The sequence below is a fragment of the Mus caroli genome, unplaced genomic scaffold (genome assembly GCF_978045245.1).
Source record: "Mus caroli unplaced genomic scaffold, Mus_caroli_1 scaffold_13, whole genome shotgun sequence".
Classification (NCBI taxonomy): Eukaryota; Metazoa; Chordata; class Mammalia; order Rodentia; family Muridae; genus Mus; species Mus caroli.
Genome location: NW_028227268.1, coordinates 3,411,127 through 3,428,821, shown reverse-complemented (window position 1 = coordinate 3,428,821; position 17,695 = coordinate 3,411,127). Strand labels below are relative to the sequence as shown.

General features: G+C 50.1%; 1 protein-coding gene across 3 annotated transcripts in view; it reads right to left on the bottom strand.

Moving 5' to 3' along the window:
• Rbfox3 (RNA binding fox-1 homolog 3) overlaps nucleotides 1-17,695 on the bottom strand; it is a 424,648-nt gene that overhangs the window by 114,142 nt on the left and 292,811 nt on the right. For 2 of the 3 annotated variants that reach the window (XM_085829382.1, XM_085829383.1), the window contains one exon: nucleotides 7,246-7,285. The exons of the other annotated variant lie outside the window; for it this stretch is intronic. The gene's annotated coding sequence lies outside the window, so the exon portion shown is untranslated. The remainder of the gene's footprint in view (nucleotides 1-7,245; nucleotides 7,286-17,695) is intronic. 3 annotated transcript variants of the gene reach the window in all.

The following is a 17,695-nucleotide window of genomic DNA, read 5'->3' as shown; positions in this document are numbered from 1 at the left end:
GCAAAGCGCGCACCAGCACTGATCGGTGCACGTGAACACTCTAGCCCCAGTCACCTGCAGATGACTCTCTGCAGACATCCCATGAACCCAGGCAAGACTGTAGTACACATTCCTGATGGGAAGGCACAGGGAAGGGGTAGCCAGGCTGCCAGGGGCTCACAACTTCCTGTCTTTCTCTCCTTGGAGCAGGCGGGCAGCACTGAGAGTGATGTCCTGGTATCCTGCTCCTGCACCATGACCCACCCACAGCTCCCGACCAGTATCAATTACTCTGCCCGAGCAGAGCGCGCCCTGACAAGCCTAGACTCCAACTGTAATTAATACTCCGGGGAGAACACAGGCTGGTTTTGCAGCCCTCCACACATCTGCACAGCCTTGTCCTCCCGTTCCCCCCAAATCCTGCCTCTCATGTTACGGCTCCGCTCCTTCCATGGATGGCACAAACCCCCCAGCTGGGGACCTGCAGGAAGTGTGTATGTGTGTGTGTGTGTGTGTGTGTGTGTGTGTGTGTGTGTGTGTGAGAGAGAGAGAGAGAGAGAGAGAGAGAGAGAGAGAGAGAGAGAGAGAGAGAATCCTCTCCATGTTCTGTGGTGCAGAACTGTGGAGCTGGGAGCTGATTTTCCAGCCAGAAGTACCCAAAGTTTATTGCTTGTGTGGCAAGATGTAGGTTGGCACTGGGGTCAGGTACAGAGTTGGGGTTAACCCTTTGCCACCCACAGATTTGGAGATCATTCACTAGAAAAATTTATCTTTGTCTCTTTCTGTCTCTGTCTGTCTGTCTTTCTCTTACACACACACACACACACACACACACACACACACATCTAACAAACCACATCTGATATGACTCCAGTCAGCAGAAGTCTGGGTAGTGGAGATATCTCTCAAAGAGGCATCGGGCCAGAATGCACAGGAAGGCTGAGCCCTCTGATTCCTTCTGATCTCCCCGCTCCTTCCACATGGCAGGGTGCAGAAACCCCAGCCAAGAAGTCCACAATCACCACTGCTCAGGGACATGCTTGGCATGGAGGAAAGTGTAGGCAGAAGGGAGCTGGGCTGACTCCAAGCCCCTTGTTGGCTGGCAATGTTGTGTCCAGAGAAAGAGTCAAGAGGGAGACTGTGCTCGGGCAGAGTAAGGCTTCAGCCTTACCCATCTCAGATGAGGCCCATGTGGGGGCTGGGTTTGGAGGATTGGATGCATAGCTGCCAGGACCTCCTACTTGGTAATGTTTATGGGGGAGAGGTGGCTGGGGGTTGCTGACTGTGGTATTCGATCATTCCCTCTCCTCTCCTCTCCTCTCCTCTCCTCTCCTCTCCTCTCCTCTCCTCTCCTCTCCTCTCCTCTCCTCTCCTCTCCTCTCCTCTCCTCTCCTCTCCTCTCCCCTCCTCTCCTTTCCCCTCCACTTCTCTCCTCTCTCCTCTCACCTACATCCCCTTCCCCTCCCCTCCCCTTCCCTCCTCTCCCTTCCCCTTCTCTTCTCTCCCTTCCCCTTCTCTCCTCTATTCTCCCTTCCCCTCTCCCCTTCCCTTCCCTCCCCTCCCCCTCCTCTCTTATTCTTCACAAATAAGATTCTCCCGAGAAGACATTATATGACATGCCCTTTGTCAGGCTCTGCACCCCAAGGCTGCAGTGTTCCATTGCCGTTCTCATAGGGAAGAAACCTGAGATGTGGGCTTCCACTTTGGGACATTGTGCTCCCCGAGTGCTCCGACAGCAACATGGCCTGTCTTTCACTCCTCTCACCCTAGAGGACAGGGAGACCAGGGCAAGCACATGCCTGGCACCCCTGTGTCTGTGCACGTGCACATGCACATGCACATGTATGTACCCTCCAAAGGACCATGTAGTCACATCACAGGTAGATCCAAGTGCGAGCAGGAGATCTTCCCTTTATAGACAGAGTGGAGGGTCAAGGGCGCCTGTTGCCTCCTGCATGAAGTGGTAACCAACCAAAGAGCCATCATCAGCTATGAAGAGGAAGGACCAGAGTCAGGGGACAAGGAGGGACGACTCGGGATCCCCACTGTCCTAGGACAGGACCTGGCAAGGACAGTACTGGCCAGAGGAGAAGTCCTAGAGACTGGCTCCATCCAGCACCCAACCAAGATTCCCCACAGCCAAGGTAAATACCACCTGAGAGTGCCCAGCATTCGTGGGGGGCAGGGGGGGGGCAAGAGCAGTCACCTGAGAGGTAATGGCACTTTACAGTTCCCAGGGCCCTAGTAGCAGCAATGATTAGAGTCAGAATCACCTCTGAGCAGCAGACAGTCTGAGACTAGGAACTGCCGAGGTCAAAGGTCAAGGGTCAAGGGCCAAGGGTCAAGTCATCTTTTAGTCACTTAACTGCACCCAGAACAAGGCTTAGGAATATGCAGAGACAGGAATAGGCAGAGACTCAGTTGGTAGCACCCACCTCCCATTGAGGTAAAACTGACAGCATCCAATGTCTAATTAAAAATGACCAGGTCTGGGGATGGACAGATGGCTCAGCAGTTAAGGGCACGGGCTGCTCTCCCAGAGATCCTAGGTTTGACTTGTAGCACTCACATAATAACAATTTACAACTGTCTGTAAGCCCAGTTCTAGGAGATCTGATGCCCTCTTCTGGCCTTCATGAGTACTAGGCACATAGATGGTGCACAGACACATGTGCAGGCAAAACACCTATACATACAAAATAAAACTTATTTAAAAAGTTGTCAGGAATGAAAAGAGGCAGAGAGTAGCCCCTGAGATGAGAAGAGGTTGGAACTGAGACAGACAAAGATATTAAAATAGGTATTATGTACTGTATTCCATTATATTATCAGGTAGAAAGGTTATTATTATTGTTTTTAAAATAATACACAATAACTTTAGTCCTAAAAGCTATAATACCTGAGAGGAAACAAATATCCTGGATGGACTAATGACATCAACAACACTGTGGGAAGAAGAAAGAGCAATGTCTCAGAGCAAGATAGGATGGAGAACCAGTTAAGAACTTGTTCTCGGGCTGGTGAGATGGCTCAGTGGGTAAGAGCACCCGACTGCTCTTCCGAAGGTTTGGAGTTCAAATCCCAGCAACCACATGGTGGCTCACAACCATCCGTAACAAGATCTGACTCCCTCTTCTGGTGTGTGTGAAGACAGCTACAGTGAACTTACATATAATCAATAAATAAATCTTTAAAAAAAAAAAAGATTTAAAAAAAAAAAAAAGAACTTGTTCTCATGTAGCAAGCAGGTGGAGACCATCACAGAAATCCAAACTGGTCCATATGTGGAGGAGAGCTGACCGTGGGCTGCCTAGCCCTAGCCCATACATCTACAGTACAACCCTTACATCTAAGGCTCAGGGGGCAGAAAGGCTGTTAGAGCCAGAGGACCAGGATGCCGGGTGCTAGATCTACCTGCGTGAAATTGCAACAATGTGGCTACCTAGACAAGACCTGAAGGACTATACCACTGGCTATCAAGCCAGGTAACATGGATGGTGGTCTCACAACAGCCCCGCCCCTAGAAGAAGAACTATACCTGAGTTTAATTCCTGGGACCTACATACTTCAGGGAGAGAAGTGACTCGGCAAGTAGTCAGTCCTTTGATCTCGGCTCGCATGTGTGTTCTAGCATGTACATGCCCTCTACTAAACAAATAAGAAACACAATAATAATAATATAATAATAATAATAATAATAATAATAATAATTAATAACCTGCACCAAGTCTTACAAGGTAGGAAGTAGGAGTGGTCATAGAACACTCCAACTAACAAGATGTTTTACGACCCGAGGTGATGCAAGCATGTTAGCTCTCCTGTTCAGCCCTACGCTGCCTGCATCCAGTGTTAAGGACCCCAGATTAGAAAGTGACATAGCTTTCACCCACAGACAAGACCTCCTCCTGCATAGAACCTGTGAGAGGTGACAGGAGCCAGCAGTGAGCGAGTTCAGCAAGGCTGCAGGACACAAGATCAATACATGAAGCACAGAAGAATTTGATCTCTGTGCAGCCGCCACTGCTGTCGCCAGAGCTGGAACGGAAAAAAGCCACTGAGGTAGCCAAGAGAAGCAAGACACGTGGGAGCGGGTCTGCGGGAATGCACACGGGCGCCAGAGGCTGCACTACCGGAGAGAAATAGAGGACCAGAGTTCCACGTGCGGAGACAGACCTTGTGTTGGACACAGGAACTATGTGGCGTTGGATGTCAGTGATCCAGGATGAGCCTGCTTAAAACCCTAGCTGGGTAGGTTTGTTTGTTTTTTGTTTTTGTTTTTAACAGAATTTACATATGCGCTCTAAGACTCACATGGAAATGTAAAGTGTCTACAATAGTGAATACAACTTTAAAAATTGTTAGGTAGGCTCACACAAGGCCATAATTGTGCAAATATACAATATCCTTTGAATGTAATCCCCCCCCACACACACACACCCTGCTACCCTATCACATCCCAGTAGCCCACTTTATTTATTTTCTTAATTCACATTTATTTACTTGTTTACTGCTGGACATGGTGAGGCTAGCTTGTTCTACATAGAGAGTTCAGGACAGCCCAGGATACATAGTGAGACCTTGTCTCAAAAAGTTTTATATTCTTGTTTCTGTGTGTGTATGTATGTGTGTGCGTATGAGCTCCTATGGAGGTCAGAGGGTAACTTACAGGGGTCACTTCTCTTATTCTAGCATGTGGGTTCTGGAGATGGAGCTCAGGTGCTCAGGCTTGGTGGCAGTGCCTGCGCCCACTGAGCCATCTGGCAGGCTCTTCCTTTTGCTTTTCTGTCACCTAAACTTGTATGATTTAATTTCTACATAAAACCCAGGACTCACGAGTAAAAGAAATCGTAGCGTATTTGCCTTTCAGAGACTGAAATCATTTGCTTAATGTGCTCATGTCCACAACTTTTTGTTCCTTTGCTGAGACAGGGTCTCACTCTATAGTTCAGTCTGGACTTGAATTTGTTATCCTCCTGCCTCAGCCTCACAGGCACAGAGATTATAGGGCTGTGTCATCAGGCCTGGAGCCAATACAACTCTGACCAAGATCAAAGAGCCAGAGCGTGACTTAAGTTGGGGCATCTTATAAAGCACTGTTGGGCATAAGAAGCTGGAGCCACAGGAGGACGGCTCCCCCAGTCCATTCTGACGGAAAGCTGATGAGCAGAGCCCAAGCAGTCAGCTCCCCAGACGGCCTGTGTGGCCGGGTGAAGCCAGCTTCCACACGGGACTTTGCCTCCTTGTGGTAGACATGGGAACCAAGGGTATCTTGGAGCAAAATCAGCCCAAAAGACATTACAAGTTCACCTTAGGAACACACGACATCCCTGAATCTGATGAAACTGTTTTTGATTCTGACATGCAGAAAGTGTTTGAGGCCCTTGCCACATGCCATCTGCTGAGCTTGAATGCCCCTCACCTCCTGTGGAAATTAATTACTAGAGTAACAGTGTCAACATGTGACTAGACCATAAAAGCTCCACTCTCCTGGGTGGGTGGGTGGGTGGGGGATAATTAATAGCATTCTAAAAGGGGGAGTTGGGAGGGGGGGCTAGAGAGCTAGCTCAGTGGGTGGTACAGTAGCTAACAAACAAGAGGTCCTGAGTTTGACCCCCTCAGCACCCACATAAAAGCAGAGTGTGGTGGCAGGTGACTCTATTCCCTATGTTGGGGAGGCACAGACTTATGGAACATGATCTACAGGTCAGTCTAGCCAATCACTGAGCACCGGGTTTAGTGAGGGGCTATCTTAAGAACTAAAGCTGAAAAAGAAAGTCCAAGATACTCATGTTGACCTCTGACCTCCACACATGTGCTTAAGGGTGAGTGGGTCTGCATGTACACATGCAACCATATATGTAACACACACAAACACATCCTCAACCCCAAATACAGCCTAGTTGCCTCCTTTCCTCTCTTGTCTTTTGACACAGTAGTAATGTCTTCACAGGGTGCCAGCACTTCAACATTGGATGGCAACCAGAACTGTGAACTGCTAAGTTTGTCTCAAAAAAACTATTTTTATTTTAGTTGCCTAAATGTTTGCCTGTGGGTATGTATGCACAGCTTGTCTGGTGCCTAAGGAGGCCAGTAGAGGGTGCTGGATCTCCTGGAGTTGTAGACAATTATAACTCACCATGTGCATGCTGGGACCAAACCTGGGTTTTGGGCAAGAACAAGGGCTCTTAACTATGGAGCCATCTCTTCAGCCCCTCCTCCTTTTATGAGACAGGACCTCATGTAGCCCAGTGTAGCTTCAAACTCAACAAGCAGCACAAGTTGACCTTGAATTTCTGATTCTCCAGGCTCCATCCCCAAGTTCTAGGATTACAGGTGTGGACCACCACATGTGGTGTAAGTGCTGGGGATGGGACCTCAGCCACGTGCAATGTAGGCAAGCGCTCAGCCTACTGAGCCTCACCCGGGCTTATTTGTTCTCTTCTTGCATTGTCACAGCATCAGGTATTCTGTGACTGCGGTGTCACTGGTTCAGACTCAACCTCAGACCCAAGAGCTCAATAACAGGAAGCCCCGCCCCAGACCCAGGAGCTCACAAACAGGAAGCTCCGCCCCCAGGCGCACAGGTATGTGGTAGGAGATGGTGGTGGGCTGAAAAGTCACACCTTCTAATTTTTTTCACAACCAATCTCCATCCTTTGGACAGCACCCCTCCCCTACTTCAAGTAAAACTTTTTTTGTAACTCCAAGAAGAAGGAGGAGTTGCTGGTGGAGGGCGAGCCAAGAAGAGCACCAGGTGATTTAGCTTCTCACAATGTCCAGCCTCCTAGTGAGGCTTAGCACCTGGAACTGGGATGGTTTCCATAGTTCCAGCTCCAGGAGACAAGGTCAGGGAGAGGAGTTAGACAGAGGGGTCTAAGACTGTGCAGCCCCGGGGATGGGTGGACACTAGCTGAATAACTGGGAGGGGGCCGGATGGGGAGTGAGTGAGGGGTGGGGCCAGGAAAGATCGGACCTGATTTCTGGGGTAGATGCGGAAGAACAGGCTCCTTTGACCATTGTCCAGCTCTTTCAGGCTTCTCTACCCTTGAGCCTCCTTCCTCACAAAATTCAAACCTATCTCCCCGGGGGCAAGGGGGACGAGAGAGGAGATATCAAAATTTCCCTGCCATCCCCCAATCTTTCCCTCCCTCTAGCCAGTGGGAAACCCCAGCAATTCCTGGCGCTCACCACCAGCAGCTCCTGAGATGTTCAACATGCTCATATCTGTCAAAAACCATTCAGGAAGAAAAGAGAAAGTCTTTATACCTTTTATTCAGCCAATTTTCCCGGAGGCGCTCTGGGCTCTCTAAGAAAAGAGAAAGAGAAAGCAGAGAGAATTACAATCAGCCTGGCCCTTGTGCATCTGGAAGCGGGTGCTGCTGGCTCCGGAGGGAGGGGGAGGGAGGCGGGGAGGGGAAGGGGGAGGCGGGAGCACCCTCTCCCCGGAGGAGGAAGCCTGCCCAGGTGAGAAGGGTTCCGCAGCATTTCAAGCTGGGCCGGAAGTCAAGGCATCATTTAACAAGCGAAGGGAAACAAGAGGGGCGTCACCCGCCCTTCCTAAACTTCTGTCTTCTGTGACTCTGGAATGTTTCTGTTGTTTCTTTTCTTTTGTTCCCCCCCCCCGCCCTGCCCCCGCCCTAAGCGATCTTGGGTTCATCCACAAATGCTCACTCTGTGGATGATTAAACAGGATATTGATTCCCATCTTGGGCTTCTATTGCTACAAGACAACTAGTATGTCAGGTATGAGAAGTATGCGGGTAAACGGTCCCTGTGCGATCATCTTATGCAAATTAATCCTAATACCTATGAAAGGAAAGACAGCTAATACAGCCACATCCGTGATCTACAAGCAACTATTGTGTGCTGTTTGAAGTTAGGAACAGCTTCTGGTAGCTTCCATCAGCAGGAGTGATTTGGAACTAAGGATAGACAGTCGTGAATCCTGCTTATTCACATTGCCATCCACGGACCTGTAGCCAAACACTCACAGAGGGAATTCAGGGGCTGAGGGTTTCACACCTGTTCTGGCCCCCAACCCTAATATCTCAGAAGGACACTTGGGAGCTTAGAAACAAACTGTGTGTGTGTGTGTGTGTGTGTGTGTTTTGCACCTGTGTGTATGTGCATGCCTATGTGTGTATGCGTTTGTATATCTGTAAGTGTACACACTGTGCTCTTTGCTGCTATATGTAGATTTTCCGTGTGTGTTTTTATGAAGTCTCGGAATTACCTGTGCACACAGTTTTGGAACACTTGTGGTCACAGTCAGGCACACACAGCAGTTGTCACCTCAGTTGTTTCCCAAAGCCCAGGTCAGGGAATCCACAGTGTCACACTGCCATCTCCACTTCCTGCTTCTAGAATGTCCCCACCTCTTCCAAAGCCTATTTGTGTGTGATTTGCTTCTGTTTTAATTTTTATTTATGTGTATTGATGTTTTGCCTGCTTGTCTGTGTGCACACCACATGTGTGCAGAGCCATTGGAGGCCAGAAGAAGGTGTCAGATCTTCTAGAACTGGTCTTATGGGCTATGGTGGGCCACTTGGTGTGAATTCTGGGAATAGAATCCTGTTCTTCTGCAAAAGAAAGAAGTGCTTGGGGCTGCAGAGGATCCTCTTGTGTCCAGAGGCCCAGGTCAGTTCCTAGCACCCATCCCTAACTCCAGTTCTAGGGGTTCTGGCATCTTCTTCTGACCTTCTGAGGTGTGAGGCATGTGGTGGTTTGAATAGGTTTGGCCACCACAGATTCATGTGTTGAATGCTTGTCCATAGGGAGTGGCACTATTAGCAGGTGTGGCCTTGTTGGTGGGAGTATGGGCTTTGAGGCCTCCTATACTCAGGCTCCCCATAGTTCTGAGGAGAGCCTCCTCCTGGCTGCCTTCAGATGAAGATGTAGAACTCTCATCTCCTCCTGCACTATGCCTGCCTGGACGCTGCCATGCTCCCACCACAATGATAATGGACTGAACCTCTGAACCTGTAAGCCAGCCCCAATTAAATGTTTGCCTTTGTAAGAGTTGTCTTGGTCATGCATGGTGTCTGCACAACAATGAAACCCTAACTAAAATAAGTCACATACATGATACATAAACGCATATATATACATGCAGTGAACCTGCTCGTACACACATAGTAAAATAAATAATAAAAACATTAAAGAGCAGCGTGTGTGCTTGTCTACGGAGTCAGCTCTCCAGCCCCTGTATGTGGATTTTCCTTTTAACTTAGTAGAAGTAAGATGAAGTGAAGCACTCCTGGGCGGAAAGGTAGTTGGACTGAGCATCTTTCTTGAGCTCTAGAAAAATCACCATCATTATCTCTATCCACATTACCATAAAGAGAAGGTGACTGTGGGCATTTATTTTCCATGGGCATCCAGCCCTCTCCACAGCCACAGGCAGAGGGCCCTTTCTTCCCCTCCGACTTTTTATAAGAAAAATCTCAGGTCCAAATTAATATTACACCAGCCCCGTCCTCCACTGTGACCCCACCCCAACTATGGCCCCATCCCAAGCACTGAGGTCCCACCCCCCCAAGCACCATTGGCCTCTCTTTAGAAGGTGGGAAGGAGCATCCTTCTCCACGGGAAGCAAGAATGAAAATGGGCTTGGCTGACTCTCTACTGGAGTCTGTAAATCTCCATGGTAACACCTGGCTGTTTCATAAGCAACCCACCTAAGAGTCGCAGCTGGGAGGGCTGTGGGCCAAGGGACAGCTGGATTTGAACTAGGCACTGGGAAGGCGATGGCAAAGGCTGCTTTGGCTCTTGAAATGTTTTCACGGTTAAGTGACTTGGTGGGGTAGGTGTGTTGGAAAGCACTTGAAAGAGAGCCATCCATTTTGAAAGGAGATGGATGAGTTGAGTGGCTCCTACCAATTGCTGCCTCTTTCAAGCCCGGTGTGTGTGTGTGTGTGTGTGTGTGTGTGTGTGTGTGTGTGTGTGTAGCCTCAGTGCTGACTGAATTAATTCATAAGCGGATCTGTCCTCCCAACCCAGTATTATTTCTCTCTGTACACACCAGCCCTGAAACAAAAACATGTCCAGGGAGCTGGGTCTGCAGCCACATCTTGAGAAAGGGAAGGGCCCACTGCCCTGCTGGGTGGTGTGAACTCAGGACTGACAGGAAAGCTAAAGATGACAGCCTCCTCTTCCCTCTTTCCCTCAGCCAGCATCCCCTATACCTGTGCCTGGTCCCTGGGAGTTCCTCTGGCCCTGGGATTCCCAGTCTCTGGGCAGCACTGGCAGGGATGAACAAGGCAGAGCGCCCCACCATCCAGGCCTGACTGTCCAGTTGTTTCGAGATATTCACACTGCAGAACTGTTGAACCTGTCTCATGGCTCTTGCTCAGTCGAAGTCAAATACTTCAAAGCCAACTCTTTGGCACATATGTCTGGACCCAGGCTGGAGACTGGAGCCCTTCTCTCTCTCCCCAAAGCCTCTGCATTTGGAGAACAGCAGCACTAGAGGGGTAACCAGGGGGCTGCTGAACTTAGTGTTCCCACCAAATATGGCAGCTGGGTTCATGTTCCTCGGTCCTAGATATAGCCTGTTTAACTTTTGTCCTTTTGCCAAGTCTCCAGAGTCACAGAATCTCCTATTCTCTCTGGAGGCCATGCTGCACAGGCAGAAAGTTGGTCCCATATAGATTTAGCCTCTGAGTTACACGAGGACATGTCACCCTGGGCCAGGTAGGGGTCCACCCTTTGTCCATCCTGAGCTTAGTATCTCCCACCTTCTAGACGTCTGTTGTATCACTTCAGCCTGCTTGTCTGTCCCACCTGCCTGTCTCTGGGAAGGGAGAGAGCATGGTGTAGCCCCATGCACCTCCCTGACTGTGTTCCAGATGTGTGGACAGTGCTCAGCTTCGCTGGGGAATGGCTGTCTCAGCCACTCACAAGACTGACAGTTATGGTCATTTTGGCCTCAGTGAATCGGGTCCAAGGGCAGCTGTGGACACACTGCCCACCAAGTCCCAACAGAGAGAGTCCGCAGGCCTTAGGGTTACACTGTCACACTGCCCCCTGCCAGTGTCTCCAGGTAAATCTGGGGGAGCCTGGCCAGACGGGAGCTCCCTGATGGGCTGGCTGGCTCTTCTATGTGCTCCCTGTCTTTCCTCTGACCTTTTATCTGCCTCCCCTGCTGGTGAGAATGTCCGGCACTGTGGAGGTCACATCTTAGAGGCTCTGGTGTCTCCGTAGCCTGGCATGGAGGCTGCTGTAGATGGGAGGTAGGACGTGGATATCTGCTGAGTGAATTACAATGCCTGGACGGGCAGATGAGTATTTGCCTCTGGAGCCAGAGCTGGTCTCCTATGTTGAATGTGGGATCAGCTCCGTTCAGAGAGGAGTGTGCATTGCCAGTGAGAGGATGCTTGCACACCCTCCCCCTCCATCCAGTCTCTAGTGAGTCCATGCTTCAGTCCCACCCCCACATCCGTTCAGTCTCCAGGAAGCCCATGCTTCCAGCTCCCCACCTGCATCCAGCCTTCAGTGAACAAATACTTCCACCCCTCTGCCCCATCCAGTCTCCAGTGACTGCATGCTTCCACACCCCCCCCAATCCACTCAGTCTTCAGTGAGTGGATGCTTCCAGCCCCCCACCCCCACCCCATCCAGTCTCCAGTTTTGCTCTTCCCCTCCTCCAGGAGAAATACCCCTGGCCACCTACCCTTTCCTCTCTATCTAACACCCACAGCACAGAGGCCTCTGGCCTCCCAGAGCCCTTCACCCATTGAACATTTTAGTCTTTAGAAATTAATCTGGGGGGCAGGGGTGGGGAGGGGGCGGGGCCGGCGAGATGGCCCAGTGGTTAAGAGCACCAACTGCTCTTCCAGAGGTCCTGAGTGCAATTCCCAGCAACCACATGATGGCTCACAATCATCTGTAATGGGGTCTGATGCCCTCTTCTGGTGTGTCTGAAGAGAGCAATGATGGTGTACTCATGTATAAAATAAATAAATAAATAAATAAATAAATCTTAAAAAAAAAAAAGAAAGAAATTAACCTGGAAGTTGCTTGTATAACCAGCCATCAGAATGGAAGAACATGTCTCTATTAGCAAAATGCATTTTGGTGTGATCACACGAAGTGACCCACCAGATAAAGACCTCCACGTTGCAGTGAGGAGGATGACCACTCAGGCAGCTACATAGCTTTGCATCTCTGACATCCTTCTCCTCCCCAGCTAGGCGCCCACTTCGTGGATAGAGGGTGGGAGTGTGAAGGCCTAGGGACAGACTAGGATTGCTATGTCTCCATCTTTTTTCCTGTTAGGGTTTCCACATATGAATCTGCAGGTCATCGTTTGATCCACAGGTGTGGCTTTCCCCCAACCTCCATCATCCTTTGCTTTTAGTTTCTACAGGGCCTTAGAGGGACAGCTTGGGTGCCAACCTCCTTGCTGGACTGGAGCAGGGATACGTGGTACCCTTGGGTGCTGTCCCCTTTGCTGCTCTGAAGTAGATTTCCATGGCGCCCTGTGAGTTACTGCAGTTGTCAAGGAGACCCTCCTGCCGGGATGGACTCAGGAGCCTCTGCCTTGACTGTCACAGGCTGTCCAACAGGCCTCTCCCTAATGATCCAGAGCCCTTTGAGGAGAATGAGCCGCCTGGAGGCCACAGAAGGCACTTACAAACCTTCTCATGTGATGCATTGGGCTTTATTAAACGATCCATTTCTGCGTGCTCCCTGAGGGGAACTGGGAGGTGAAGGGCGCAATTTTATAAATAAGAAATTAACTGGGGGCGGCTTAACTACAACTTTGCATGGTGGTGATCGTGATGGGGGAGCCACGTTGACCTACGGCCGTTTTCTTTTCTTTCTGATGAGAAATTCACCTATAGATAGCTGGAAGCAGGTGTGGAGGGGGAGCGGGAGGGGACAAATGGGAGGGGTGGGCGAGGGAGAAGAGAGAAGAGAGGAGGGGAGGGATTCAGACAGAAGGGGAGGGGATGGGAGGTCCCTTACTTGTGGCCCTGTGCCACTGCCAGGGGCATTGGGGGTCCTTGAAGTTTCTGGCCACCGTGAGCATACAGTTGCATGGGTGTCTATATAGGAAACTCCTTAGGAGAACCATCAGAGCAGCAGGGATTTGGGGATCCCAGCCATCTCACTCAGGAAGCCCAGCAGGATTCAACAATCCAGTGGTCCCCTAACTCTACATCCATCTCCCTAGAGGTTCCCTAGGTCCCCAGCTCTCCTAGTGCAGTGAGACCTGAGTGAACACTACTATGGAGTTTGTCATAATGGGGCCCACAACAGCACCTTCTGAGACTACGCTATTGATGGAATCATTATGTGGTGGGTGCTACAATCATTTCCAGTTTCTAAACGACAAATCTGACGCTCAGCCAGGTGAAGCAGCTCACCCGAGCCCCACGGGCAGAGTAGGTAAAGCTTGGCTTCCTCTTGTCCCGCACCTCACTCTGGGATGTTTGCTGTGTGAGTCCTGCCACTCTGGAGCCCGCTGTCAGCTTGTGTGTGGAGAGTAGGTTTACCTTCTCTTGGGATAGATTCTGCATTCTACCTGATCGCTATTGGCTCCAGCTCCGATCACTGCAGGCCTAGGATGTGCATGGCCTTGGTACCCAACACGGCCCACAGCCCTCTTTCTGTTTGCAACAGCCTTGGACTGTCTTTGCTCTGAGCATCTGAAGGCAGCTGGTTCTTCTGCTAGCTTGGACTCTGTAAGGCCTGAGTACTCTAACCGGTGGATGCTGTATAAGCGCCATAGAGGAGGAACTGGATGCTGTCAGCTGCTCCTGCTGCATATGAGGTTCTATTGGAGAGATGAGGCCAGCTGGCACCTTGTATCCCCATTTCTCTTTTGTATCCACTGAGCCAAACACAAACCTGTGGATGGGAGAGAGCTCACTGATCACAGTGGCAGGTGGGTAGCAGCTGAGAGGGGCTAACCGTTTCTAAGCTACTGTGGATTGTATCTGGCCCTCACCACCAAGGTCCAGCACTGGGCCATTTCAAGTCTGCAGATGTCCCCTTGTCCTTCCACACATGGATGAGATGGATGCCAGCCAGCTGTTCTGGGCAGGAGTTCTCACACATTCGTGTCTACCCAGCACCCCAGAGTATGACCATATTTGGAAATGTGGTTTTTCTAGATGTATCTGCTCAGGTTGACATTGATTCAGGGTGAGCTCCATGCTAATGACCTGTGTATTTACAAGAAGAGGAGATGACAGAGAGACGCTCACACAGACAGGAAGGAGGAGGCAGAGGCTCGAGTGGTGTGTCTGTGAATGGAGGAAGGGAAGCCAATGCCATCCAGAGAGGCTGGCAGAGTCTAGGAAGGCCCTTCCTCTAGAGTCCGCAAATAAAGCAAGTCTTGCCCAGCCTCGACTCTAGAATCTGCCTTTCTTTGCGGCTTCTGCATCTAGACCTGGGAAGTAAACGATTTCTATTTAGGCCACCTGTTTCTGCTCATTGGTCATGGACAGCAACCCCACCATTCTCTCTGTAAACTTCGGGCAACCCCTTTAATGGGAAGCTACACAGGAGCTACCAGAGCACTCCTGCTTTCCATGGAGCAGGGACTGGGCACCACGGTAGTCATACCCAGCACAACTCAAGAGCCCCGGGACAATTCCCTCAAGGAGTATTTTGTGGATTTCTCTTTCAATTCTGGAAAAACACACGTGTGATGTTTAGTGTCTTACCCATTTCTGGGTGTTTGAAGCCTCGTGCAACCATGGTCATCTCTCAACTCTTCATCTTTTTTAACCTGATCCACATTGGAGGTTGGATTCCATTCTCTTCTCCTGGCTCCTGGTTTCTACTCCCACTTTCTATTTTATGCACACACATGAAAATCAGAAGATAACTTGCCAACTCTCTCCTTTCACCGTGTGAGTCCCGGGATCAGAGTCCACAGCCTGAATCCACCCTCTGACCCTTCTCACTCCCCTCTACTTTCTGTCCGTGCATTTGATAACTCTAGGACCCCACTGTATTCTGAACGCAACATGTTCCCTGCGGGATATGTTTGAACATGTGGTCCCAGCTAGAGGAGTTGTCATGAGATCTTTGGGGCATGGAGCCCAGATAACCCTCCCTCCCTCATCCCTTCTACCTGGTGAGCACAGACCACTGGGGCAGGGCTTGAGGGTTATACCCCAGTCCTGCTTCTCATCCCATCTCTGCCTCCTATGTGCTAATGTGTGCAGAGCTGGGATGCACACTCGGCCCACCAGGTTAGATTGTATCCCTGAAACCAGGAGCCCAAATCCTTCCCCCTGAGGCTGCTTCCATCAGGCATCTTGTCACCATGAAAAAAATAACCAGTGCACCCCTGTAACCAGGGTCTTATAGAAACCAGTGTCATATATAATATAATATAATATAATATAATATAATATAATATAATATAATTTCTATATAACTAGGGTCATATAGAAACCAGTACACTCTGGTGACTGGGGTCTTATAGAATTTGTCCTTTTGTGTCACTACCAATGGTCTCCTCAGGGTTCATCATGAGGTAGCAGGTGTCAGTCAGGGTTTCCTCCCTTCTAATGGTCAGACAATCGTCCCTGGAATAACAATGCACTTGGTGGACCCATTCTTCTCTCTAGGACCATGTGTATTTTCAGTTGCTTTTTAAGACAATGAGTCTGATAACTGGCCACATTCCCCATTTTGCTTTTGCTACTGGCAAGTTCAGAAAAGAGACTAGAGGCTTAAATTTGCTACTCAGTGCCCACTTTAGCTTGACTTTAGAGCCCTCTCTTTCCAACACTCTGACTCTGAAGTCAAGAACTGACTTCATGAGGATACAGCAACAGATGCCAAACGCAAGCAGAAAGATGGGCATACAAGTTAAAAGCCATCCACAGGGTCAGTAGGCATCCCATCGGAAGAGAGGTACTCAGCCCTGCCACCTTGCTGTCTAGGCATGCACACAGACTTAATGTGTGTGAGGGATGCAGTCCCCACGCCCAGGGAGCTCACGCTGGATCTACAGACCCCGCCCTGTCTGCCCTGCAGTTTCTTGGTTCATCTTTCTCTTTGGCGTCTGACTGTGCTGAGAATGGATTTCCTTAATGCAGATGGAAGGCTGTGGGCTCTTTGAGCTTCCTTCTATGGAGCTGGGCTCTGCACACCTAGTGTTCTTTCCCACACTCAGCTAAAACAGCTCAATGTTGGCCACATCTGGGCAGCTGTCCAGTCTCTACTTGGTGGGCACATCTTGCCTCCTGTCCATCTTGTTTCTTTTAAAAACCATGCCTTTCTTCAAGGTGGAGGACTAGCCAGGACAGTGTCCCCAGCTGATATCAGGATGAATGTGTATGCCACAGGCCCTTTGAGTCCCAGATGGCATCCCCTGGGAGGTGCCTTTTGGGAAGTGGGGTCTCCTCATCTCTCACCTTGGGGTAGGCACTGCTTAGACTCTGAGCATCTTCACTGGGGGAAATGGAGGTAGGGCTTTATTAATACTGAGTGGGTTTTGAAATATAGTCTGGTGATAGAATGCTTGCTTAGCATGCCTGAGGTCCTAGGTTGAATTCTCAGAACTACAGACAGACAGACAGACAGACAGACAAACCCCAACACAAGGAAGATAGCACCTTGCAGCATGCACACCACCAGGGTGCACAGGCTTCTTTGATGAGCATGTTTTGGTATCAATAATTTAGATGTGGCCTTTCTCCTTTGGGAGACTGGGAAAATCTCATTTCCTAAGCAAATCCCCCAATAAACCACCCGATTATCTCCTCTGAGATGTCCGAAAATCTGTCTCAATTGACAAACCTACGCAATGAAAGTTGAGAATGAGGCTGAGTGGGGAAAGAGCTGTGTGTAGTGACCCTAGAGACTGGGGGAAGGGAGGCAGCCCAGAACTGGGAATGGTTCTCAACCTACCTTGTGTGGGTGCTAAAGGGTGGTCACAGGGAACATGCCCAAGTTGTTGGAATTTAAACAACCAGACCCCCACTGTGGCAGTAGATGAAACTCCCCAGGGAGAAACTTGGGAAGAGGCAGGGGACTTTCCTCAGGGGCTGGAGGAGTCTGCAACTCCTCCAGCCCCTGAGGAAAGGAGGGAGGAGGTATCACAGGGCTGGCATGCCAGGCCCATCTCCCTTCAGGTGGAGACACGCACCAGTCCAGCAGTTCCTTCACCTCCAGGGCTCTTGGGTTATTCATTTGTGCAGTGGTGTGAGCATGCATGCCTCTGTGTGTGTGTGCCTGTGTGTGTTCCTGTGTGTGTGTGTTCCTATGTGTGCCTGTGTGTTCCTGTGTGTGTGTGTTCCTGTGTGTGCCTGTGTGTGTTCCTGTGTGTGTGTGCTTGTGTGTGAGTGCCTGTGTGTGTGCCTGTGTGTGTGTGCCTGTGTGTGAGTGCCTGTGTGTGTGCCTCTGTGTGTGTGGGGTGGCAGGGGGTGGTTAGTCCTCAGAGATCACATTTGCATTGCACTTGTTTGCACTGTGACTTCTGTCTTCCAGGAATGTGACACAAACCCGAGCGAGGAAAGCAACGTCACTGCCATAAGACAGACGCTACCCCAGACTTAGCCAGTGTCACTGGACACTAGGAATCACTGTAACAGAACCAACAGCAACTGCAGGGCACCAGCCTTGCCCAGGCTTGCATGGTCACTGCAGGACACTCTGCAAATCTTATCCAATCCTGGAGAGCCCTGCTAGGTGATGCTTCAGCCTTTAGGTACCTGTGAGGGGGTTCAAGTCCCACCATGGCCATTGG